Raw genomic sequence first — 23,689 nt, 5'->3', positions numbered from 1 at the left:
CGAGCCACAGCTACTGAAGCCCACGTGCCACAGCTACTGAAGCCCACGTGCCACAACTGCTGAGGCCCGCGCACCTGGAGCCCGTGCTCCGCAACGAGAGAGGCCACCGCAATGAGAAGCCCGCACACCACAACGAAGCGTAGCCCCCGCTCGCCGCAATTAGAGAAAGCCCATGTGCAGCAACAAAGACCCAATGCAGCCAAAAATAAAATAAATAAAATAAAAATAAATGTTTTAAAAATCGTTAAAAAAAAACAGCAAAGTGTAAGCTACTAAACCATTAATAAATAAGTATGGTTAGTAAGCTGACACGGTAGAGGTAAAAAAAGTTTTTTCCTTTGTATGTAAAGTTTGTAAAGTTCACACAAATGTCAGAAATGATATTTTGTTGTTATTGTTAGACTATATGGACTTTCTTCTCCACAGCTTGGTAGGTAATGACACAATACACAAAGTAGAGAAAAGCATACAACATGATCACACATGATGAAAATTATTAGAAAGAGCTAGAATCATTTTCTTGATGTATAGAGTGTTATTTTTCTTACATTGAGTTAAATTTGAGATTTGATACTATGACTAAAGAGAGAATAAAATGAGGAAGATAAGGATTCCCTAGAGTCACAAAAGCATAATAAAAGGTAACTGATACTCAAAGAAGGTGTTTTTTTTTTTTTAAAACCACATTTTCTTTTTTGGAAGCTGAGTGGGGTAATTTTCTCAAGGTGAGGGTTGAAGGCTTCCTAAAGTGTTCTCACCTTTCGAAATGAATGGCAGTAAGTAATTCCTGGAGCATTCCATTGTTATATCCTGTTAGTTAGATTGGACAAAAAATCTTGGGTTCATTACATCTATTTTTTGATGGGGGAGGGATAAATGAACTAAGAATATTATACTGGACCTTCTTTTTCTTTAATTTTTCAAATGCCAGCTCTGGTTAGATGTCCTTTAAAGACATTCAGGTTTTTTGTTTGTTTGTTTGTTTTGTTTTTTAAGACATTCAGGTTAAAGCAGCAGTTTTACATAGCATTGTTTTGCCTTGTCTTCTGCAGCACTTCAACTGAAAACTCTGCTTCAAAAAACATTAGATAAAATGTTTATCAAGGGCCGTGACAAGAGGACATTTTAAGCCTTTTCAGTCAGCCTTAGTAAATCTTTTTTTTTAGAGAGAGAAAAAGCAAAAGAATATTATTCCTCCAGATGTCATAGCAATGAGTGTTCAAGGTAAAAAGGATTCATGGGGAAGAAAGTTCTAAGAGAAAGTTCAACATGGCCCCCTCCTCAGGCTTCCCTGATACCTGCAAAGCAACTTCAGTGTTCTGGGGCCGAAGTGGGATTTTTGGCCTAATGTTTCTAGATAATTACCTCCGTTTTCTGCTTGCCACTATACTTTGCACCAGTAGGCAGACATAGGCTAAGTGATATACTTTTATAGCTCGATCCTAAACTTTAACAAGGAGCAATTCAGTCCTAGGAAGTGGTTGAATCTTCTTTAGACATGAAAACAGTTTGCCATTATGAGTCTCCGTTTCATTGTCATGCACTTAGCTTCAGTTTAACGTTAGTATAAAGTGTCTCAAGAAATAGAGATTATGTTATCTTAGGAAATTGGTTAGCAGTTTTTATAGCTTGATGCACTGGGATTAGTAATAGGTTAAGAGCTCTGAAAAAAATAAATGAAGCCAATCAGGCTATAATCTCATGTATAATTGGTGTTGTGTATACATTTGATTTCTTTTTTACTGTTATGTTTAAATATAAATGTTAAAAATTAAATTATAATTATTCACGATCGTCTCTATTATGTTAAAACCATCACAATTTATCATCCCAACTATTTGAATGTCACTGAAAGTCTCTTACTTGCATTATCTCATTTGACGCTCACAACAGTATTGCAAAGTATTATTATCACCATTATATGAATGAGGAAGTAGACGGAGTGTCAGAGATTTTAATGGTTTGCCCAAGATTACCCGGCTGGTAAGGGGCAGGGCTAGTACTTGAACTTACGCCTTCTAATTCCTATGACAGTCAAACTTTCACAAATTGCTTTATGGAACCAGGCACTCTGATATGAGATCAAGACACTTTTCTGAAGTATAACTCCTTTGTCCTTTCTGATTTTCCTTTCTCTAGGCTAAGCGATGTTGCTGGTGTTTGATTAGGAAGCGCGCTCTGTGTTCGCTCAAAACCAGAATTCTTACAGATGATTGCATTTTTCCAAACTTATCCCTCAAAGACCATTGCAAGTGTCATCTCCTAGGTGAAGCCTCCTACACTGCCCCCCACTCCAACTGAAATTGTTACCTTTGGGAGCCCCCAGAGACCTGGGTTGGTCCTCATTATAGCCTATACTTCCATTTATTGTACTGTGGCTAATTGTGGATGTATTTCTCTTCCCTTTTCTGTTGTGAGCTCCTTGAAGAAATGTGACCTCCATTCATCATTGATTTTCCAGCACCTAGCACAGTGTCTGGAAGAAAGCAAGCGTTAAGTAAATTTCAGATGACTGATGAGCTGACTGACAGATTGAACGTGGGGTGTCTCAGCTTTCAGTTGACAATGGACTCATTTTCCCTGGGACAGGTTTTTCTGAGCACATCTTCCATTGGTCTTCCTCTCCCACTCTCGCTATGCCAGTGGATCCTGGTGAAAGTCTAAAAATTCTCTCTTTTGTGCTAAAATACATATTGATTTTTATTTTGATGTGAAAGCAGCATTTGCATTTGTATCTATAAAACTGTGAAGAATACACAAAGACCCAAAGAAAATAAAATCCCCTGTAAGTCTACCATTATTAACACATTATTTCATTTGTTTCACAAAAAGACAATGGAAAAATCTGGTGTATATATAGCATATATATCTACATATATGTCAGATTTCTAATGTATAAAATATTAAAATTAGAATATTTATCTAATTTTAATATATACATATATATGCATATATATGTATATATTATATATAGTGTCTCCAAGATGTGCCACTCACTCTTCTAGGAACTTTGCATGCATTAAGTCATTTAACACTCCGTGAAACCTTATGTGTTAAGTACTACTAGTATCGTCCCCATTTTTTGGATGAGGACCCAAGAGCACAGGGATATAAAGTAACTTACCCAAGGTCACCCAACTCAAAAGTGATGGAGTTGGGATTATAATTAAGGCAGCCTGGCTACAGGTCTGTGCTTCTAACCATCATGCTATATTGTCTGTGTAGATAGAGGTTTAAAAAGAAAATCAGTATTGTGATTTTATTGAATATATTGTATTATATATGTTACAATTATTTCATGAATGTTTCCCTATATCCTAAAGATTATTTAAAAACATACATCTCCGCTCAAATGTTACCTCCTCAAAGAAGCCTTCCCTACACTAAATCTAAAGCAATGGTTCTCAGTTAGGGCAGATTTTGCCACCCAGGGGACATTTGGCAATGGTTGGAGCCGTGTTTTACCGTCATGATTGGGATGAGTGTTTTTAGTGACTAGTGGCCAGGGATGGTGCTGAACACTCTGCAATGCACAGGAATCCTCCCTGCCTCTCCCCCCGACAAAAAAAAAAAAAAAAAAAGCCTACACAAAGAATATGGTTTCCTCTGAATTTGAGAAATCCTTATATAAACTAATCTCAAGCCCTCACCACCAGCCATTTCTACTACATCACCATTTCTTTGTCTTCATAGTGCTTTCCATTATTCTGAAAATGTTTTATGTATTTGTTTACTTGATTATGGAGTATATGTCTCTTCTACCCTTGACTAAAATATCACCTTTATGAAAGCTTTGTCTATATTAATTAATTGCAATCTCCTAGAAGGGTGCCTGGAACATAATAAGTACTTAGTAAATAAGAAGTCAAATAATGCATAACATTTCTTGCATGACATATCATAAATTATTTAACATTCCACCATTCAATAAAACTGTAAATTGTTGCCAATTTTTGCTATTATAAATATTCTTAAACACTATTTTCATGAATCTTTTCATATATCTATTCATTTATGCAGGTTTAATTTATAAGTAAGGACTTAATTGGATTAATGGCCAAATTTCTAAAGCTTTTCATATAATTTACTAATTGCCTTCCAAAAGGATCATGTCAATTTATACCCACATCAGTAGTGATTGGGGGAAGTTTGCATACTCTTTTCTGGCTGACTCTAGGTTTTACCAATAAAATAATTTATTTTTATCAATTCAAACAGAACTTTGAGCCAAGTCTTCGGTTTTCTATATCTGAAAAGACAGTCTTTCACTATCATGAGAAGTGCGAGGTTTTTTTTCATATCCACTGCCTTTCTGAAGAATTTTTGTTCCACAACTAGATGCATGGGTAATTCTGAGCTCTGCTGCATTATATGGAATTAGACAGTGAAAGACATTCATTTTGGGTTTATAGATCTATACGTTTTTGTTCAAAAATATTTATTGGATGATTGACGTTTGGATTTCGTTTATTTAGCTGGTTCTTGCTTTTGTGTCCTGAGGGCTCTGAGGTGACATGTCTGTTGACAGACTGTGCAGGATCCCTGTTGGCTTGTAGGTCTTGACAGGTTCATACCCATTCATAACATGCCTATATAAATGTAGGCTAGGGATGAGATCTATACAGAGAGCCTGGAGGCTAGAAGTCAAGCCACACTAGGAGGAAGGGCAAGAGGTAACAAGAGGGAGTAAGTAGAGAAGCAAAGCACACGCTCATTTACAACTCCTTTGGCCCATTGTATGTGCCCAGTGTATTATGGCATCTATCAGAAGCCTAACTGGGGTTTATGATCTATTTTCCTGGTGGCCCATCTGGTGGAAGTTTAGTCCAATGATCTCCCTCCTAGGGAAGGTACAAGTCTATCCAATGCGGGTTAGAGCAGCTACTGACATTTTTTTTTAAAGAAAATTATCATATAATAGTTATTTTGGTATATTTTATAACATACATAGCGGTTAATGTGGCAACTTATATATCCATTGCATGCGCACGTGTGTGTGTATGTGTGTGTGTGTGTATGTGTACGCATACCTACCTAAAGTGGGCCTTGCTCTTTTCCCCCCTCTTTTACTAATAAAGGTTTACCAGAAAAACTTTAGAGACCGCTGGTCTAAGTAATAGACTGAGGTCAGCCCTCTACATCCCTCTCCACCTGAAGGAAAATCCATTTTCTTAGGCTTCCTCTTGGTACCGAGGGTGTGGCACACTGGAAGACTGGCAGCCACAGCAGCTGCAGTAGTGGCCTGAGTAGACTTTTCCTCTGAGTTTCTATAGTGGTAACAGGATTAACAGACTCTATTCTGGAAGTACTTGGGTGGCATAACACCTCCCAGCAGAACTATTCCTGACAAGGACGTGCAGATGGAAATGCATATTTATGTCACTTAAAGCCTACCAGAGACACAAGGATTTCAGCTATAACAATAAATAGAAAAAAAAATTCTCCAGAGTTTTTGGTAACCCATACTCAAGTGCACTGACGGTGCTTGGCGAAAGACCTACGGTTTGCTCCTTGTCCAAGCGTAAAATATTCAGTATTCCAGCATGTGAAGGTAGACTATTCTGAATATATTTTAGAATACTTAAAGCAGGCTAGCACAAAGTTAGGTTACATTTCCAGGTCTTAAAAATAACAGAACAATTCTATGAAGTGTTTGGACCATTTCAAGGAAAAAACAAAAGTCTCCTTTAAAAAAGTATCCACTTATTCCATGTATTAATCATGATAGGTTTTAAAAAATTATTTCCACAGGCCAAATAGTCACTGTAGTCACAGCTTCCAAGTTTAAAATATTGTCTTTATAGCAATCCTTGATAGAATTTCTCCTAGCTTCCTTCTTAAACACCTCTGACAATATAGAAAAAGAAAAATGCTCATGTCCACAAAATATGGGCTTGCTTGTTCTGGGAAGAATTAACACAACATATCTACTCATTAGAATTGAACTAAAGAATCCAATCAGTCTGGCGCTTCGGCTAGCTCAGCTGAGAGGGCAGTGAACAACCTCTGTCTCCCCACCGTGCCCCAACACCTTGCCTGGTCCAGTAATGAATATTCTGTATCATTTGGAAAATTGAGCTGCCCTCTCCTTTGAGGAGCTGTGCTTTTTGATCTGACCAGCGAGCTGTAGTTCTTTGTCGCTCTAACCAATCCAGGTATGATTTTTTACAATAAACAGAAAATTTTCAAAAATTGAGATTCTGATTAGATTGCCTGAAGAAATCTGTGAAGAAAAGAGAAGAAAATATTAAGGAGCAAACAAATGGAGGTGAAAAGCCTGCAGGATAGATCCAGAGGGACACAGTGAATTAAGAGATTCTGATGAAGTCAAAATTATAATGACAGAATTAAAATCTGCGTTCTGGGCAGTAAAACAGAGAACTGGCCCTACAGAAAATATCAATAGTCATGTAGAGAATAAATATGAACAACTTTCCCATAGTTTAAAAGTAAAGGATAGGGCTTCCCTGGTGGCGCAGTGGTTGAGGGTCCGCCTGCAGATGCAGGGGACGCGGGTTCGTGCCCCGGTCTGGGAGGATCCCACATGCCGCGGAGCGACTGGGCCCGTGAGCCATGGCCGCTGAGCCAAAAAAATGTAAAGGATAAAGGACTGAACTTATGGTGATGAAAATGGTGTTAGATACAGAGGTCAGAGCACATAGATCTCACCCAAGAGTTAATAGTTTCCTAAAGAAGAAACCAAAACAATTTAAATATAAGCTTTGTTTAAAGATAATCTTGATGTGTATGTCTTCAGTAGAAACAATTTACGAGTGTGTATCTCACTGTCTAAAATTTAGTAATAAAGAGACCAATAATCCTACAAAGTATTTTAAATTGTAAGAATAAAGATATTTTTCAAGCGCCCAGATAAGAAAACTAGATCATATAAGAAAGAATTGTTCTGAGGTTGTCCCCAAATCATTTTTGCCAAAGCTAAGTGCCAAAAAACAGTGGTGCAATGTTTCTTAAATTTTGAGGAAAGAGACGGGAATAAAACACAGACCTACTAGAGCTTGGACTTGAGGACATGGGGAGGGGGAAGGGTAAGCTGTGACAAAACCTTTTTTGAAAACATTAGTTAAAGTTATATTTTCACTTCCAGAGAAGGCAAAAGCAAAGGTAGGAACTCAGGTTTTGAGACGCTGAGGCAAGGAAAGAATGACAGTTGTCTTGAGGAACGATCAATGGTTTTTACAAAATTAAAATTACAATGAAAACATTGAGGTGAATGTCGTTATTCAAAACTAACACTGATTGGAGGTGACAGAGCCAGAAACCAGGAAGTGTGTAGAACTCTTTGGTCTCCTTATCAGATGGTATCTGGGTGTAATTATAAAGCAACCTTTGCAGGATTCATTTTTATTCTTCATTATGGCAGTTACCTGGAAATTATACGTAGGAAAGATTCTCAGATAAAACCTCCACTCACAAAAGTGTTTTCTGAATTTTCCAAACGCCTGTAACGACCATGAGTTTTCCAAATTTTCAGAATCTTTCACGTTTTCTTAAATGAGCATTTTGACCCAAAAGGCCTTTGTAAAAACTAAGAAAAATATATTTCTTCGTTGAAAAAAAAAATCCTTTTCAAAATGACCATTTAAAAATGCGAACTTTAAAATGAATGCTATAAAATACTGATGCAACGATATGGATTAGAAACCAAGATAGTCAAATAGGAACGTTAGCGTCCGGAGTGGTCAGTGCGTACACGTCAATAATTTTATTCTTTGGAAAGTATTAGTGTAAGTATTTCCTTTGTTTAATGAAAGGAATGATGAAGGCAAGTATTGTATGCCTTTATTCTTTAGTGATTCTCTAAAATATTTTTATAAAGAAAGGCGGAAGGGAGACTTCAGGCGTTTTGGAGAAGGTCCTGGAGCTAGTGAATGTTTAGATGAGGAACCCATCTCAGAGCCCTGTGGGATGCCAAAAAGGTCAGAATCAGGGCAAAATGAGCAGCACAGTAGTGATCCAGCTATCCAGGGCTTTGAATTCACACAGTGTGTTCAGAGCCACTGTCTCTTTTGATCTGCAGATCCTTTCCTCCCAACAGCATCCTCTCCACACACAGACATTTGTGACTCCCAAGTTTGTGAGTGCCCTTTACAAGTGCCATTCTCTCTGCTTAGAGTTCCCTTCCTCCTTCCCCACCTTACTCAGCTCCTCATCCCTCAAACCTGGAGGAGACGGTCCTTTATTTATTTAATAGCTATCTGTCATCTGCTGCTGGACTTAGAAACCCTGCCAGATACGGGGAATATGGGGATAAATGAAACCCATTTCCCATCCTCATGGGCATTTCACCTTCTCTGAAGCCTTCCTTGACTGGTGACAAAGGTTCTTTCCGTGCTTCCAAGACATTCTGTTAGGCGTGTGTCTTTCTTTTCTGTGAGGAAAGGGGTCCATGCCTTGGTATTCCTGACCTTAGCAGAGCATTTGGCATAAAGGTTGAATGAATGTAGACAGGTGTCTGCTTACTAAGTGGTAGGCAATGAAATGTTTAACTTCTGGTTCCCCTGGCCTCTAGTCTCTTTCTCTTACCGCTATATTATAGTGCATCCAAAACAGGTACAACAATAGCCAGGACAGGTGACATACTTTCAGGTAAGTTTTCAGATATGAAATTCTTTGGAAACTGAGTCAAATTACAGAATTTTGGATGTTGGATAAATCATAGATGTCAGTTTCATCTTCCAGACACCAATTCATCCGTCCATTCATTCACTTAGCACCTGCTGTAATAATGAAAATAAGATACCTAACAGTCGCTCCACACCATGAGAAGCTTTGGCTAAGGGCTTTAAACGAATTCTCCTTTAATCCTCACAGTAACCCAATGAGGAGGTTATTATAAGCATAGTTTTCCTAGCGAGGAAAATGCAGTTTAGAGGGGAAGGGGGCTGTGCTTTATTCATTGGTGTGTTCCTAAGCTAGTGAAGATTGGAGCAGGAATTTGAATTTAGGCATTTGGAAGCTACGGTCCTTCCTCTTAACAAAGATGCAGGAGGTACAAAGAGGAATGTGGCGTGGTTGTGCCTTTGGGGTCTTTATGGTCTATTTATAGGAGGCACACTTGTCAACAGATAGATTGCCCACAGGTATCCCTTCTCTGCCATCTGTAACCTGATTTTTGTACCAGTGAAATTCCCCTGAATGACTAATAGCTGGTCAGAAATCCCCAGTGAGGCCAAGGTTCAAACGAAGGGGCAGAAAGGACAATGTATGATGGAAGATAAGGCAGTTTGGCTCTTGTCCCTGGGACTCTGATGCATGTGATCGTGTTAGGCTATCATTGTTAAGGAGATCTTCCATATTTACAGGGTATTACGAAATTAGATGATGAGTGTTGGTCCTCGTCCTTTCAGTTGGGTAGATTAATCTCCTGATTCTCTTTAAGAGCTTCTATCAATTAGGTTGTCATAGAAAAAGAACCCCTGAGCCTGGCTGAAATCCTTTGTGTCTAGCAGGTGAGTGCTCTGACTCTCACTTAGAAAATAACAATAGTATTAACTCTGATGTCATCCACCCTTTATGCTTTAGATTGCTGTAGGTGCTTTTATGGTCCGCACACTCTCCCCCCAAGTTTATAGGACAAAGAAGCACTGCCGGTCTCTTTCTTTGGAAATCTAAGAACTCAAGTAGGAGAACAGTCTTAGCCATGGAGAGTGGGCGGTTTGGGTAAAATTTGAGTTGTTCTTGGTAATTGGAGATGAAGACTCTTTGAGATTCTAGGTCCTCAGCATCTGAAATGCTTTTATGTTTCCATAAAGATAAAACTAGGCATTTTAGCTCTTTGTTAAGAGTGCATTGGCATTTGTATTTTTGTCAAATGAGTTATATGAAACTCTGCATTTTAAATCACTTTAAAGATTGATATTTATGGATTTGTTTGTGTCTGTGTGCTTATAATTTAGTACTTTGGATGGGTAGGCTTTCTACAGAGCAATTCTTTACTACTACTACTACATCTGCTTTGGATTAATCTCACTTTAATTCAATGCCAGATACATTTGCAAGAGCTCAAAAGGTTGAAAACAGTAACAGAAACTCTAAAGGAATAATACTTAAGGTGGAACCACAGGGCCTCCTGGGTTACGTGACCTACCTTCCAACTTAGCTAATGGGATATTTAAACTTGAAATGAGCCAGCCATACTTTGAGGTTGTCCCTTGGTGGTACACAAACAGGCATAAATATGCAAGGTGTTTCCAGTTCAATAACTGTGGCAGACTGGCGCGAGGATTTTTTGTTTCTCTAGGAGAGCTCTGTAGGTCATCAGAAGATACTGCTGAGGTTTTAAAGGAAGTACGTTTGCTCTTGTCAAGGTTGCTCTGAAAGGAATACCTTTATAGGTGATCAGCTTGTTGAGTCCAGCTGGTAACTGTGCAATAGTTTATGCGTCATGTTAGCATGAGCCCACCTAGATCGTGTTTTCTAATACCTAGGAGAGTGGTCCCCAAAATTTTTGTGTAGCTATTATGAGCCCCAAGGTAACTGAAATTCAGAGAGATGAAGCAACTTGTCCGAGGTCACACAGCCAAGGCTCAAACCAAGTTTGTTCTGATTCCAAAGTCCTCTGTCTTGTTTCCATCTATCTCTGCACAGATTCCTTCAAATCAGCTGAGATGAGTGCAGAGTGCCGATAATAAACACTCGCATCCAATACTTCGGGCACACATATGTTTAAGAAGATTTTTGAGTTAGAATTAGAAATGATCCTCTCTTTTCCTTTCCGAGCAAAAGTTACTTTTCTAGATTTCAAAGAGACTAGTTGCCATGGATCAGTTAGGAAAGATTGAAATTCTCTTCTAGAAAACGAGTAATCTATTAAATTCTCGTACTGTCAGAATGAGACTTAAAGGCTGGTGCCCTGTCCTAGGTTCATCACCAGAACTTAACTCTGAGATATTTCTTTCCCCAACCTACTACCCAATTTTAAGAGCATCCTAGGACAGAACCAGGTCAACGTGGTTACAGGCAGTCAATTTAATTCACATACAAATGAGCAAATGACGCTGGGCTTCTTTGGGTCCTTTTGGTGTTTTTTTTTTTTTTTTCCTTCTCAGAGGTGAATTTACTTTTATCACTTTTTGGGACCCAATCTTTGACCCTCTTTTACTGTGCTCTTTCTGTGGTACCCGTTAGTCAATCTGACTTTTGTAACTTCTCCCCCTGACCCGCCTCCCCAGTCCTTGTGGTTTTCTTTCTTTCTTGACTTAGCTGATATGCTCTCTGCGTTGGATATGTACAAGAGTGCAATATCTCTAGTCGTTATATATTTCCTCACGTATCTTAATCTTTATTCTTCATCACAACAGGCATTGTAGAAAACACCAGGTTCATGTAAAAGCCAAATCCTCATGTGTATCCTTATCACTAACAAGCAGAGGAAATATTGAGTGTGGATGAAATGGGATAAGTAAACTGCAAGAAATAGCCAAAATATGTTTTCTTCTAAGTTTGTAAGTGGGCTTTTTGCTTACTGGTTCCATGTCCCTTGAGTTGAATTCTACACGGACCAGACACCCTGCGTTCTTCCTTGGTCTCACGAGTATTTATGATGGTGGATGAATAACCCTGGTACGTGTGCAGAAATGACTCTAGCCCTCAATGGCTGAGGTGTTTTGCTTTATTACGTTCTTCCATCTATTCTGAAGGCCCTTTGGATGGGCTCCAGATGTTTCATAAAAGGTGGCACTTTTTCTAAAGACAAACGCTTAGTTTTCCCATTGGCAGCATTTCATGAGTGTTCTCTGAAGATAGGAAAGCACCCTGCAGAGGATGCATTTAACACAACGCTATAATTTCCACGATGCTCACTCAGGGTCTGACTTTACAACTGCCCCTTTGCCTTCCTGGCGCCCAAGGCAGTAATGGGGTCAGTTAGAGAGCTTCCTTCAACACTTGGGAGTCTTCCCTCTGAGACTTCAGTGGAGATAAACACCAGGAGAAAATTCATCCCTGTGGTTTTTTTTTTTTTTTTCCCCATTCATTTAGAGATTCACTCAGCAAAATGCCATTTCCAATTCTGTTCTCTATTAAAACACTGCGGTTGATAACATCACTGTAATTTTTGTAGTATTTTTTTCCCCTCTTAACCATCCAGCAAAGAAAGGAAGGAGATGGATGAAAATGTATGTTAAGTGAAAACATAATATTATATCTTCTTTGACTTTTGCAAAGGGTATTAAAACAGATTCATTAGTTTTGCCTAAATGTAAGGTTTCCATGAGGATTTTGGATAAGTGACATGACAGAGTTGATACGTGCGCTCAAGACAATGGAGGTTAAAACTGTTTTGAAAATATATTTCTCTAATATATCTCGCATGTTGAGCAAGTTACAGAATAAATACATGGTAGATAGTTTTCAATGTAAGAAGAGAATTTTCAAGGCAGGTCTGTCTTTTCATGAGATGCCTTTTGTCTCATGATGAGCTAGCCAACAAAAGAATTTTGGGGGGGAGGTCAATAAGAGAAAGTAATTTATAATACTGATATGTCAATATGTGTTTCAATAAATTTTCCCCCAGATTTTCTTGAATTCTCGTCATTGTAAGAATTATAATTATATGTCTTCCTCCCACTTTCAAAGTGGCACAAGGCGCCCGTATGCAGTTCTGCTGTCGTTGTCACTAGAATAGAAATGTCAGGACTCAGTTAACAATGCTTTATTATTCACATGGATTTTTTTTTACAGTGTTCTTTATCACAGAAACATTGTAAATCAGATATCTACCTCCCACTCTTTTGTTCACTTGCAAATTTGTATTATTCTAGTTGAAGAAAGCAATGGTGTGTCAGGAGTCAATGTGTACTGTTTATGTTCTTCCTGCTTCAAAATCCTGTGCTCCAGAAAAAGGGAAGATGCCAGAAGCATGCCTAATTCTAACTTCTTTATACATGTTTGTAAGAAAACTTTCTCTTGTGGATCAAAAGAAGTTTGGTGTTTCTGTAATACATGAAGATGAAACAATGGATGGAAAATATATTTATCATAGAAAGAAAAAAGTACTTTAGATGTATGTCTTTTAAAAATATGTCATTTGCTTCTATCTCAGTGTCTCCCTTTGGAGCTATGTATGTGGCCTTTACTGCAGCACTGCTGTGTTCAGTTCAAGATGTATGGTGGTGCTTTTATTGAAATAACTTCAAACTGTCCCTTTTAGACAAAAGTTACTAGTGGAAAGAGTGTTGGCCTCCTAGGACTTAAAAATCATGCTATCAAATCTTTGTTTCATCACCAACTATCAAGTTTTTCTTTTTTTTTTTTTTGCGCGGTACACGGGCCTCTCACTGCTGTGGCCTCTCCCGTTGCGGAGCACAGGCTCCGGACGCGCAGGCTCAGCGGCCATGGCTCACGGGCCCAGCCGCTCCGCGGCATGTGGGATCTTCCCGGACCGGGGCACGCACCCCGTGTCCGCTGCATCGGCAGGCGGATTCTCAACCACTGCGCCACCAGGGAAGCCCTTCTTTTTTTTTTTTTGATATGATACTTAACACGATTTAAAACAATTTAAGGAGTGTGAAACATAGCACCTTATTCCTGAATTCACAAGTATGGTATTCATGTGGATTAACCACACTGATTAAAAAAAAAAAAGATCCCTTAGAAAATATCATGCGATATCCACCTAACAGATGAATTTGAAGCAAGACAACAATCAGTAATTCACTCATTCATCTGTGAAACATTTATGGATTCTTTACGTAGCACTTAGCAGTGTGCTCACTGCTGGTAGATACACAAAGGTGAATAAGACCTGGTCCCTGTCTTCTGAGTTTACCCTTCAGTGTGGTGATAGGCGCTCAGATGACTTCAACAGCATATGATAAATGGATAATAAGGTTAGGTGGTACATAGTTCTCTGGGTGTGAAAGTCAGGAATTTCTAATAATGCTTGGTGTATTGCAGCAGATAGATGTCTAAAAAGAGATGACGTTTTCACTGGATCTCAAAAAATTAGTATTCAGCTGCCAAGTGGCCACTGATATTCAAGAAAGAAGAAAAAGTTTGTAAAACCTGGAAGTGTGAAAAGCAGTACTTAGTAGAGCATGGTAAGAGCATGGGGGAAAAGGGAAAAGAGAGAAGGACTGTGAGAGTTAAGGTGGAGTTTTTTATGTATATCTGTGGATTTTAGACTTTAGCCATTGGGCCAGTGGTTCTTGATTTAGGGGGAATGGACCCCAAGGAAGTATATGAACTCTTTCCTTGGAAAAATGTACCATACACACACATATAATACAGATTCCTGACCCCTCGCCCCCCAAACATGCAAACTATATCCAAGTTCCCTTAACTCCTGTTTAAGAGCCTGAAAGAAATGTTTTAAGCAGAAATAAAACAAGATCATATATTTGTCTTAGAAAGTCCAATATGGAGGATGAACTATAGAGAAAGTAAACTGGAGTCCAGGAGTCTAGCTATTCTTACTGGACTACTTTCCATCACATTACCTGTAAACCAATTACAACCTTTTCCTTACACTATTTTTTCTGGGGCCAAAACTATAATATCAGTCTCTCTGAATTTTTCTGAGCCTCTTCTTGCGCAAGAGATGAGAACATTTCCAAAAAATGGGTGATTCAAAGGCCACATGTTGTAAAGAAGGAAGGATACTTCAGGATGGAAAACAAACCGCCGAGTTTGGTAATTTGGTGACAATTTGCTAGAGGAATTTCAATAGGTGGGTGAAGCTAGAAGGCAGATTAAAGTAGGATGAATGGGGGAAAACAGAAATAAGAAATTTAGAAAAACGGAACATATAGTACTCTCTCAGTAAGTAATAATAGCTAAATATTTCTAGAGGCTTTTGATGTGCCAGAAGATGTTCTAAGACTTTTCATGTGTAAGCTTATATGATCCTCACCACAAGCCTATGGGCTAAGGACTATTCTATCCACATTTTATATATGAGGAGGCTGAGGCTCAGATAGGTAATATAAGTTATGAATTGTAATTGCAGATAGTGAATGGCAGAGCTGAGATTTATACTCAGGAAGTCTGGTTCCAGAAAAGAAGATGAGCTTTTAATTATCATGGTGCCCTGCCTATGATAAAGTAGACTTAATAGGCAAGAAATAACATTCTTAGTACGTATAATATAATAAGTAATATTGATAATATAGTGGTATTATAATGGTAATAGACTATGCAGTATATATTAAATGCAAAGGAGAAACTTTAATGATATCAGTTTGAATAGGTCACCAGAATTATTAGGATTTAGTGCGAAATATTTTAATATTTGGAACTGAATAAGGTGCTAACAGTAGTCTTTACTACCCTTAAGTTTAAGAAGTTTTGTTATAAAGGAAGACACTTTTTAGAGGTGAATATTTATAATAAGATGTAAAATAGACAATAATGCAAAAATACTGAAGAAAATGTCACACTATATATTTTCACAGTGAATGAATGGAAAAACCTTGATAAAAAATCTTGTAATCAAAGTTTAATTTGAAAAGTCACCCACCTTTAGCATAAGTATTTTTCTTGTATCTTAGAAGGAACTTTTTGTCTTGTAATTATATTAGGCTGCCAAAAGAAAAGTTTCACTAATAGAGATTCAGAGATGGTCTTTTTTTTTTTTTTTTTTTTTTTTTTAACATAGCATGCAAGTTTTGGGAGAAGGCTCTTTGATAGGCTTGTTCTAAGTTGTCTTTTCTCTTCAAGTGATAGTATATGAATACATGAAGGAAATAAAAATATTTCCAAAGTCAATTTACTGGAAACTGGTGCAACATTCAAGATTGTTTACTTTTTAAAAGGTATGGTGTTAAATGTTGAAAATTGGAAAAAAAAAGATTTTTATACTTTTATAAAGGTAAATGTATATTCCTCCCGTTAATTTTTTTCATGACTCATTTATTCTTTGATAGCACTGAAGTTCCATTTGTATTTTGGTTTTCTTTATTGACTAAGATGTACAGCTGGATTTACCTCGAAATTCCTTAATTCATTCAGTGAATGGTATTGTCTGCTATGTGGTAGACACTATTATACTAGGGGAGGAGAAACTCAGGTAAAAGACAAGAGTCAGTTTTCAAATCACTTCCAAAGAGCAGACTCCGCTAAGGAGACGCTGAGAGTTCCATGTAACAAATGCTCTGACAGAGGTTACAGGGATACTGGTGAGGGGCACCCAGCTCAGTCTCCATCTTAGAAAAGGTCTTCCCAGAGAAGATTAGTCAAGAGCGGAATCTGAGGAAGAGTAGGGAGAATGCACGTTTTCTTTTGTTAAAAAAAGAAAAAAAAAGTAAAACTTTTTATGAAAAATGAGTTCAGTTATCAGCATTCTGGTACATATGTTAGACAGGGAATCAGCAAAGAAGAGTGAGGAGGAATAGTCAGAGGGTAGAAGAAAAACCCAGAGACAGCCAAGGAAGGTGAGTGTATAAAAGAATTTAGTGGTCAACAGCGCCAGTGCATCTAAGAAGGACATTATATATTCAGAAAGCTCCTAATTTGCATAATTTGGCAAACGCAGTGCTTCAAATATGGCTAAGGAAACTACTCTCAATTATACTGACTTCAGCTAATAAAGGTTTATGTTGGTGACAGAGACTGGCTGTCTACTGAGCCAAATCTTCTTCTTCTTTCTGGATACACAGTAAAAGTATGTTTTTTGGCCTCCTTGCATCTAGGTGGGATCATGTACATAGCTCTGTGCAAAGGGATGCGGCCAGAAATAATGTGCCTCACTTCCAGTTTATCCCCTAAAATACGCCCTGTGATTCTCCACATTTTGTTCTTTACTTCTTGGACAGATAAAAGCAAATAATACAGTAGAAAACTCTGAGGGGGCTTCTAGAGATGGCAGAGCCACAAGAGAAAAAATGCTTGGATCCCTGAGTCACCATGTGGTAGGAGACAACTGAGAAGTGTTTATCTGCATTGAACTTTGGGTGGCCACGAGTGAACGTTTATTAAGTTAGGCCGTGGAAACTCGGGGGTTGCTTACAGCAACTACTGTTAATCAATCTGGTTAATAACGTGTTAATTTGGAATACAACTCATAAGTAATCAATAAATATGTTTCAGTAAGTATTATAGAATAATAACGAGTTACTATTTATAGGGTTACAGGATTGATACAAAATACAGTATATTTATTACTTAATTTTCTCCTATAAGAAATGTACTTAGTAGATACTGTAACAGTAGTACTATGTAGTTGTATATTAGGAGGTACTATTACTGCCATCACACAATAATGGTTAAGAAACTGAGGCTCAGAGAGTTGGAGACATTTTACTTAAGATCGTAGAATTAACAATATCGTGGCCAGGATTTGGATCCATACTGTCAGATATGGGAGCTGTCCTCTTAACTGTATATTGTCTCCCATTGGTAGATACCGTAATACAGGTTGAGCAACTAATACCACGTATTATTTCTTTCCTGAAGGGGAGCATAGTTTAATGACCCCCAGTTCCCTTTATCCTGCAGAATAATGCAGAAGATCCATTTCACCCTTAGGATGACAACAGAAATTCTTTTCACCAGTATGTCCCTTCATGAAAATATGTATTTATTTGTGGGCTAGTATCAAAATCTTTATTTTTGACCCCAGAACTATTATTTGGTTCTCAAAATCTCTGTCAACTTGTTACCATTATGCAAATAATAGATGACTCATATATATATTTTTTAAAACTCTAGCCAAATGGTTGTTTGAATGACAACAGAAATCTCTCTAGAAATTGGCTGATAGACGTTCTCTATTGATTATTTATTATTTAATATCTGGTTTCGTTTAACGAAACAAACCTGAGCTGTGATCACAGCAAACTGTAGTTTATAACTCAAGGATTCTAGTTTTGGGGTGGACATCTCTTTTAAGTGGCGGTTTATCTATGGAACAATTCATCTTGCTTGAGGTTTCAAGACAGTGCTCCATGGTGAATCCAAGAGCCAAATGTATATTCAAATATAAGGATGCTGCACGCCCACCGCCTACCTGGCTTGTGTTATCATCCAAGAGGATCTGAACAAACAAAGGTCTTTATTAAAAAGGTGAACTTCACTATGGAGAACAGCATGGAGGTTCCTTAAAAAACTAAAAATAGAGCTACCATACGTTTCAGCAGTCCCACTACTAGGCATATACCCTGAGAAAGCCATAATTCAAAAACAGTCATGAAAAAAAAAACAAAAACAAACAAAAACCAGTCATGTACCACAATGTTCACTGCAGCACTGTTCACCATAGCCAGGACATGGAAGTAACCTAAGTGTCCATCGACAGATGAACGGATAAGGGCAGGACGGGAATGAAGACACAGACTTAGAGAATAGACTTGAGGACACAGGGAGGGGGAAGGGTAAACTGGGACGAAGTGAGAGAGTGGCATGGACATATATATACACTACCAAACGTAAAACAGATAGCTAGTGGGAAGCAGCCGCATAGCACAGGGAGATCAGCTTGGTGCTTTATGACCACCTAGAGGGATGGGATAGGGAGGGTGGGAGGCAGACACAAGAGGGAGGAGATATGGGGATATGTGTATATGTATAGCTGATTCACTTTGTTGTAAAGCAGAAACTAACACACCATTGTAAAGCAATTATACTCTAATAAAGATGTTAAAAAAATTGAGGATGAAATGTAAGATCTTTTTTTTCTTCACATTTCTGCTCTTATAAGAGTCATCTAAAGTGAGTATTTCTACAAGTCTCCATTCTGACCCGGGCATGAATTCTGGATAATGTCTCTATACATATATCTACTATATAGTTGTATAACTTGCTATTGATTTAGCATTTATTTAAATGTAAGCAATAAAGTACTTTAAATTGTTATAGACAAAAGAAAATCAATAAGTAATCACCAAAGAAGAATATCTGTTCTACTCCCTGAAACAATATATTGTCTATAAAATGTATTTATGTTAGAAAAAAAGAGGTGAATTTCAATTTGAATAAAAAGACCACACCCTGATCACATTTTGCTCCTTTTCCCTGCTCTCCGGCAGCTGGATTGACACTTTGGAGGGACCAGCAGCCACGAAGCACAGCAACACTGGTCCATCCTGTCTTGCCATTGCTCTGCATTTGTAACAAATACTTTTCTTTTACCTTTCCTGACAAAACAGCCCTATTGTTATCAACTGTAAATGTATTAAAAGCTCACAAGGGCATTTTAGTATGTGTATCATGCCTGAAAAATACTATTGCCTGACAGGTTCCCATTGGCAAGTGAAAAGAGGTTTTATTGAAGGAAACAGCAGTAGCAAACAGCGAGCAATGCACAGGAAGGTAATTGTCCTTTTAATATTGGAGGCGCACGTTCACTTAAGACGAAGGCTCCTGCCTGTGCCTCATCCACACCCAGAGGACCCGCCAGACAAGCAGCCCCGCAGCCTCTCTCTGGGATCAAGCTGTCAATGCAAACTTGCATTCTTTCCCTTTTTCTGAGCTAAGTAAGCTCTACCCCCAGAGCTCTCGATGCCTTCCTGAGTGAAAGCTCTGAAAGAGCTCCCTTCTAAATTGCATCACTCGCCCAGCGCTCTTCAAACTGACAGAACAAAAGAGCCAAATTCCAAAAGTCTGGTCTGAGTGACTTGTTAGTTGCCTTGGTTGATTACCTCTTAATGGGCTCTGAGAATGGGCTGTGGTCGTTTTGACGCTGCTTAAGGAAACCTTGCAGAGTTCTTTTCTACTTCGTTCCTAATTAAGGTCGATTTGCTTAATCAGCAAAACACACACTAAGCGGGGAGAGAGAGAGAGACTCCAGAAGGAAGTTCTTACTACCATCCCCCTCCCCTTCCAATCAGTGGCACTAAAATTACTTGGATCAGGAGTTACAAAAATAAATTCTCTTTGGAAAGGACTAAACAGGACTGCTGTGATGTGTGATGTGTGATGTGTGATGTGTGTGTATGTTTTTCCCTTCCAGAACTGATGCAACACCAAATAATAGTGTTTCCTTGCCGGCTATGTAGCGTTGTGAGTTCCGAAAGCCTTATTGTCTTCTCCTTCCGCCCTGCCCCCCCCCCCCCAGCCATTAATGAATACATTCAGCCAGCCGGGGTCACTTTATTATTCTGACATAATGAACTGGGGATGTGATTTCCAAGTTCTGAGGCTGACACTGGCAGGGCGACACTTTCACCTCGAGGTGCCGCAACTGTATACTCGACACACTTGGAAGAATAAATATTGATCTGCTTTCTGAGGATGTGTGGCCATGTGAAATGTTAATGCTTTTAAACGGCTTTGGACATACAAAGCAGCTATTATTACCACTATTATTATAAGGTATAAAATCTCAGAGAGTATCTCATCTTTGCCCTTTATCCTCATGATTAGTGCGTCTGTGATGAGTGCCCGCCGTATTCACATCGCTGCTCATGTGACTGGATACGATGATGACATTCACAGACAAAGACACTAATTTTGAGACGCCTCAATAAGGAAGGTAAGGATTATTCTCAACAGTAACGTGTATACGTATTCCGTGGACTTCCAATGACGAATGTTTATTCCCTCACGGGGCCTCATTTATTATTGGGTTGGAGATTTTCCGTTTGTTTTCCCAGGATGATTCATTCTTTTGTATGGAAGGAAGGAAAAAAATGGCCATTTAAAATCATAATTGGCTATGAAAGTCTGGGGCCCTAAAAAGGTTGGGGTTAATATCTAACCTTTGGTTTGGCAAAAGCACTTCTGGGAAAGTTTAGGTACGAAAAGTGAGATCCCCCCCAAGCCTGGATGTAGGAGATAGTCATAGTGAAACTGCTCTGCGTAAGAAAAGGTGAAATTTGTGGTTTGGATGGTACTGGTGAAGCTTGACGGAAGTAAGAGTGCGGCAAGATGGCAGGAGGCGAGGACTCAGCATGGAATAATGGCCAATGAGAACGGCCAAGTGGCATAGTTAACACTATGGCTGTCTAATAGCTAATCTTAAATTGCTTGCTGGCTGGTGTTTTGCTGATAAAGCCCCCTCCCCATTGTTTTCTCACTTTTGTAAAACTTTAGTAAAAATCGATTACCCACATAACCTTTTGTTGATGGCATTAAGAATAAAGATGTTGAAATCATATCCCCTGAAACCAGCTGAGGCCCCATGTAGATCTGAGACGTGAGAAGTATTTGCAGTGAGTGACTTGGGATTGCGTATGAGACGATTCCACCTTTCTCAAGGATTCTAGACACTTGAAGAGAGGGCTGGGCTGCCACCTGAGTTATACATTTATTTTTTTATTAGGTTATTCATTCAACTAATGTTTATTGAGTATCCACTGTATGCCAGGGACTCTGATGTAGATTGATTGGGAATACAAAAGAGAGTAGTACTGTTAAGACCCGTGCTTAGTACAGTTTATGGTTGTAAGTAATGGGATGCACGTGTATCTACTTTGCAGCAATTTGGAAATTTATAAGGATCCTTTGTCATCTGCCCACATACCAGTGTTTCTATTTTCTTGCCCACTTCTTCCTTCCTTCCTTTATTTTAGGCAAATTCATTTCTTTATTGGATCCTAGTTTTTCAGATTTTACTCAAGTTGTTATCACATGTAACCTCCCCCCTAGTCACACCTTTCCAAGTCCTCTTTACAGCCTTGGATATCCTCAGCCTGAAGAAGCCTCACATTTTTCTGATTTAATTGGTCTGGAGTTCAGTCTAAGCATCACCGTTGGTAACAACTGCCAAGATGATTCTAGTGTGTAGCCAGGGTCGAGAACCAATGTCTGGAAATGTGCACATAAAATCTTATGGGTACAGTTTCCTGTGATTGCATTTTGCAGCAGCATTTCTCAGTTCCTTCATATTTTCTTCTCTCCCCTATCAGAGGAAAAGGGACCCTCCTCCTTTTAAAGATAACCTTCTCCCTCAGGAGTTTGCGTCTCCTTCTCTTTCTCCATCCATAGGAAGCGTCTGTATTCACCATCATCCTCTTTCCCTGTATTTTCACTCTACTGACTCCATCCTCCCTCTGCATGCTTGCTTAGGTACACCATAGCCTGAAAATCCTTCTTAAGCTAATTTTTCCATCACCCAATTCTTCAGAGGAGTCCTTAACACAAGCAATTTTACCATCTACTCATTCCTTAATTCTTCACAATTGGCTTCCATCCCCACACAAGTAAAACTGATCTTTCAAAGCCCATGCGGTAATACATGCTGGCTGCTTAATACATATTGGTTGAGTGAATAAATGAATGAATATATGACTTTCTAATCATCAAATCAGTGATCTTGCATCAGTTTCCCTCCTCCTTGATAACATGGCTTAGCAGGCCCATGACTCTGTCCCTGTCTTCTTTAGCATAGAATGCTGTTGTTGTTTTTTCTTATTCTCATTTTTCTTCTATGACCCCTTGGTTGGCCACTTTGCAGCATTACACAGGCTTATGGGTTGTGGTGGTAGATAAACTTGGCGTTCAAATCAAGTCCCTGCCACTTCATAGCTGTATGACTTGGGACACATTGCCCACCTCACTAAGCCTCATGTCTTCATCCATAGAGAGGAGATGATAATAACATTGTTTTAAGGTTGATGTGATACTTCAATGTCATTGCAAAGTCACGAAGCGTTCAGTTAACGTTAGTGGGTGTTCTCATTCCACTGGTTATAAGTCCCTGTGGGCGGTCACCATGCCATTTTTTCCACCACTCTATTCTGTCCTCAAAACCTACAGTGTTTGGCTCAGGGTCCTTGAAAAAAATTAGTTGTGAATGAATGAGCCAGTGCATTGCTTCTCTTCTCTTAATGGATGATCCTTCTCAAAGCTTTGTCTTAGGCTTTCTTCACTCTTTCCCTTGCTAACCTCATTTATTCCCTGATGACCTTTTGACCTCATTCATTACTTCTCATCTTCATGTAGATGATTGCCACGTGTAACCTGAAATCCGACTCTGCTTGTTGTGATCTCCGTATCCAGACGTGTTGTCTTTAAGACACTTTGCAAGCAAACATCCCTAAAGGCATTTCTTTGATATCTTAAAATCCCTCATACTCAGAAAAGAACTTGTCTTTCTTCTCTCTCCCTAACTCTTATTATTCATTTATGTATATTCATTATTATATATGTTCATTATATGTATTTGGAATAACCTCCTATATAAAATATATTTATTTAGGCTATATATTTGTTTAATTTATATATATATATATATATATATATATATATATACACCTACAAAATATATGTATTTATCTATGTAATGACCTCCAGAGAGTTCTACCTGCCTATTTGTTTATTGGCTTGAAGATAATCCCACCTGCAAAATGTTATTCTTCCTAATGTCCTGCTCAGGGTATTGTCTATCTACCCCACTGACAACCAAAAATAACAAGAACATTAATTTTTAAAAGTTCACACTCCTTATCCTGCCAGTGTTATTTTGGTCCTGATTTTGATCAAAAACTTCCTTCTATGTAAACAATATTTATTTATTAGGCAAGCAACATGTAGATAAAATTTTATTGTGGAAAAAAAAAAGAGCTTAAGTGATACGGAAGTGTAAAAGCAAAGGAAAATTCCCACCTCACTCCTGCTGCTTGCTTCATTCTTACTACTCTTTATGGAGGTGGTTCCTATTTTCAGTTTGGGATAACTCATTTCTAGACCTTTTATCTACATTAACGAACATATGCATGTCTGATTTTTACTTAATGTAAATGGGCCGTACTATATTTGTCAATGTGACACTGGATTTTTTTTTTTTCCTCAT

The 23,689-nt window shown here is 38.5% G+C and overlaps 1 protein-coding gene across 1 annotated transcript in view; it reads right to left on the bottom strand.

Moving 5' to 3' along the window:
• MDFIC2 (MyoD family inhibitor domain containing 2) overlaps positions 1–23,689 on the bottom strand; it is a 101,993-nt gene that overhangs the window by 18,878 nt on the left and 59,426 nt on the right. The gene's annotated exons all lie outside the window — the stretch shown is intronic.

This window comes from Physeter macrocephalus, chromosome 18, assembly GCF_002837175.3.
Source record: "Physeter macrocephalus isolate SW-GA chromosome 18, ASM283717v5, whole genome shotgun sequence".
Lineage (NCBI taxonomy): Eukaryota > Metazoa > Chordata > Mammalia > Artiodactyla > Physeteridae > Physeter > Physeter macrocephalus.
The sequence above is the reverse complement of the archived record's forward strand: the minus strand, read 5'-3'. Positions and strand labels throughout refer to the sequence as shown.